The sequence below is a fragment of the Miscanthus floridulus genome, chromosome 13 (genome assembly GCF_019320115.1).
Source record: "Miscanthus floridulus cultivar M001 chromosome 13, ASM1932011v1, whole genome shotgun sequence".
Taxonomy (NCBI): Eukaryota; Viridiplantae; Streptophyta; class Magnoliopsida; order Poales; family Poaceae; genus Miscanthus; species Miscanthus floridulus.
The window spans coordinates 408958-413429 of record NC_089592.1 but is presented as its reverse complement, the minus strand read 5'-3'; positions in this window follow the sequence as shown (position 1 = coordinate 413429).

Sequence of the window (4472 nt, the reverse complement as noted above, 5' to 3'; positions counted from 1 at the left end):
AGGCTGAGGTTTGATTCATTTTTGCCAGCATTGTAATGAGGGGGTGGATTATAAACGCTAGGAAGTTTCTCAGTGTAGTATTTCTCTGTGAAGTTTGACACCTCCTCTAGAATGTATGCCTCTGCAATGGAAGCCTCAATTTTGGCATTATTTCTACATTTTTGTGAAGAGTCTTCAGACATCTCTCGATTGGATAGCACCAACGTTTCTACATGGGCCCCCCCATTCGTGCCTCATACAGGAGGTGCACAATCAAATGCTACATCGGCAAGAAGAAGCCGGGTGGAAAGATCTTCTCCAACTTACAAAGCAACATGGGTGCCGCCTTTTCCAAGTCATCAATGACGGTCCGAGAGAGCTCCTTGGCACAAAGCTGGCGGAATAAGTAGCTCAACTCTACTAGCACTTGCCAGACATGCTCCGGGACATAGCCTCGAACCATCGCCGGAAGAAGCCACTCAATCCATATGTGGTAGTCATGACTCTTCATCCCGTTTACTCGCAGAGTGCCTAAGTTCACTCCCCTCTTTAGATTCGCTGCATACCCATCAGGGAACATTAGCGTCTTGATCCATTCAAGTACTTTCCTCCTTTGGTCCTTTTTCAAGATGAAATCAGCCTTAGGCCTTCTCTAGGTCTTACCACGACTAGGAGGCTGCATCTCTTGATTTGGTCTATCGCACAATGTTGCCAGGTCCACTCTAGCCTTAGGGTTGTCCTTAGACTTTTCAGTGTCCATGAGTGTTGCCCAAAGTGCCTCGACGACATTCTTTTCAGTGTGCATTACATCAATGTTATGTGGCAGAAGAAGGTCAATGAAATAGGGGAGTCTCATCATGCCTGAGATATGAGTCCACATATGTTGCTCACCATATCCCACAAAACCACCTTCATTAGGCACGAGAGCATCTATCTGAGCATGAACCTCGGCACCGATCATCATCCGTGGTGTAGGGTTTATCACTTTGACACCTTTCGTAAAGTTCTTGATGTCTTGTCTGAATGGATGGTCAAGAGGTAGGAATTGACGATGTCTATCGAACAATGAATACTTGCCACCCTTCTGCAACCAAATGAACCTCACACCTTCCTTGCATATTGGGCATGGGAACTTCCCGTGAACACACCAGGCGTAGAATATCCCATACGCCAGGAAGTCATGCAGGGAGTAGTGGTACCAAATGTGCATTTTGAAGGTTGTCTTTGTAGCTCGATCATATGTCCATACCCCTTCGTCCCAAGTACGGACCAATTCATCAAACACGGGCTCCATGAACACACTCATATTACTCCCTAGGTGTCTAGGAATTATCAACGATAAGAATACGTTATGTCATTGAAAGGAGACACCGGGGGGAGATTAAGGGGGATAATGAAGATGGGCCAACATGTGTATGGGGCAGCCATCATTCCATAAGGATTGAACCCATCTGTTGCCAGCGCGACACATACATTACGAGCCTCATCTGCTTTGTCACGATGTTTGTCATTAAAGCGGATCCAAGCTTCACCATCGGATGGATGTACCATCTTGTCAGGATTGTACCGTTTGCCATTTTTGTGCCATGTCATCTGTTTCGCGGATTCCTTGGTCATGTATAGCCGTTGGATCCTTGGTAGGAATGGAAGGTACCGTAGGATTTTCACGGGGATCATAAGTTGCCTCTTCTGGCCATCATCAGAGTCTACCTCCAGGTACCTGGAGGATTTACACTTTGGACAGAACTTTGCATGCTCGTGTTCTTTCCTAAATAGGATGCACCCCTTCGGACAAGCATGTATCTGCTCATACGGCATCTTAAGTGCTCAAAGGAGTTTCTGTGACTCATACATGCTCTTTGGCAGAATGTGGCCCTCCGAAAGCAGGGTGCCAATCACGGCCAACATCTTATCGAAGCCAGGTCGACTCAAGTTTAACTCGGACTTCAACCCCATTAAGCGTCCAATGGCATCCAGTTGAGACAATGTTGACCGATCGTGAAGGGGTTTCTATGCCGAGTCCATCATGGCGTAGAACGCATGTGCGGCTACCTCCATCTCCTCCTTCTCACGTCCTTCATCGAACTGTCCTTGGTGAAAGTCATCTAACATGTCTAGTACCCTGGCATCAGCATCAAAAGCCTCCACCCGTGGTCTCACCACCTCCTCTCTCATACAATGGGCTTCACCATGGTGGACCCACCGGGTGTAGTCCGGCGTAAATCCATTCTTCACAAGATGTTTACCCATTTCCACCTTGTTTACCCTCCTCCTGTTTCCACGTTTGCTGCAGTGACACAAAACTAGGCAATGTCCTTTAGCAGCCTTGCCAAATGCACTATTCAAGAAAGCATCGGTCTTGTTCATCCATTCCGTGGTGTAATCACTCTGACTTCTCCAGCCTATGTACATCCACTGACGGTCATCCATCCTCTAACATATGTATCAGCGAGTAATGTAACCGTCAATTGTATCTACATGGTGTTCCTACTATCTAATAGTTGAGGACAGGTCCTAATCCCACCCGCGGATGCGTAGATGCGGTTAGTTTCCATGCTTTACTCCTATCCGAGACAGAATTTTGGCGGCACCTCCCCGCTGTTCTCCAGATACACGTCCTGCCAAAGAAGAGTGCGTATCCGGAGAACAACAGGGAGGTGATGCCAAAACTCTATCTCGGACCGGAGCAGACCATGGAAACTAACCCATCTACGCATCCGTAGGCTGTCCGAAAAATGTGGACAATCCAAAACAGATACGGTCATAGATATGCAAAGATCTGCATACCTCCAACCATATCTCTTTCGAACGGGAGACGCCTAACTAGGTTATGCGATCTACGACCATGATATGGAAAGAGGGGTTATACCTAGGGTGGCGGCGGAGTCAGGCTAGCGGGCCGTAGTGGGTCGGTGCAGTGGCGAAGCGGCACGGTGCAGGCAGACCGGCACGGCGACGGGAACTCCAACTCAGCTCCGATGGGCTCTTCTCTACAAAAATGGAACAAAATACTGTCATTTAAAAAAAATCGGCAGAACCTCCCCTGCATGGTGAGGTTTCCAAAACCTACAAAAACAACGGCACGATGGCCAACAAGCACATATGTCTCAAGAGAAGCCATGTAATTTGGATATCAATCCATGCAGAAGAATATATTCAAGTAGTACCACTACTTCTACTACTACTTCCACTATTGCTACTACTACTACCACTAGTTCTACTACTACTACCACCACTATTGCTACAACTACTACCTCTAGTTCTACTACTACTACTACCACTACTTCTACTACTACTACCACTATTTCTACTACTACTACCACTAGTTGTACTACTACTACCACTACTTCTAATACTACTACTACCACTAGCACTACTAGTACAACTAATACTACTACAACTATCACTACCACGACAAGAACAAGAGAGAAGGCATACCTGACGGACGTCGGGGGTAGGGGCGGGCGGTGTCGCGGTCGGGCGGCGTCGGGGTCGTCGGAGTCGGGAACGGGGCCGGGGGCAGGGCGCGGCCGGGGATAGGGCGCGGGCGGCGCGCGGCGTGAGGGCGCGGGCAGCGTGGGCGTGGGCGCGGGGGCTGGCTGGCTGTCTGTTTGACTGCCCGGCCGACCGAATTTGGTTAAGTCCCACAACCGTCCTTTGCCGAGTGCCGGATCAGGGAGCCACTCGGCAAAGATTTTATTTTTTTTTAAATTCTTTGCCGAGTGTCCCAGATCTGGCACTCGGCAAATTTTTTTTTAAAAAAATACTTTGCCGAGTGCCCCTGGCACGGCACTCGGCAAAGATTTAATTTTTTTTAAATGTCTTTGCCGAGTGGCCTGTGAAGGCACTCGACAAAGACGAAATTTTTAAAAAAAATTCAAAACCCTTTTTGCCGAGTGCCTTATTCGTGGCACTCGGCAAAGACCCCATTTGCCGAGTGCCATGCCCCGGCACTCGACAAAGTTTTTTTTTTGTTTTTGGCCTCCAAATTTTTTGTGCAACCCTTTTAAAGCACCAGGAACTCCTAGCTAGAATTTGAGGATTTTTTATGGTTTTTTATATATTTAGTTACTTTATTTCATTTACTTGAATTTTTTCGACATCTCTACATGTGTCTTGGTTTGTAAGCATCGTACGTGACAACGTGCACGAAATCTTCTGAAATTTTTATCATAGCCTCCACATATGATATTACGACATCTCAACAAGTTTTATGATTTTCAGACTTCGTTTGCTTTTTATAGAATTTAAAAACACCTCGCACGCAAGTTCGCGGTCATGTTTCGTGAACAAGATGTCTGACATTTCGGATCCGTTCCTGGATACGGCCTCACACTACACTCAGTAACATGACTATCATTTTTTGAATCATTAAATTCCATTATTCGTACCACGTGCAGTTCAAAATTATATTTTTCAAAAAAATTCAAGTAAATGAAATAAAGTAACTAAATACATCAAAAAGCCATAAAAAATCCTCAAATTCTCACTAG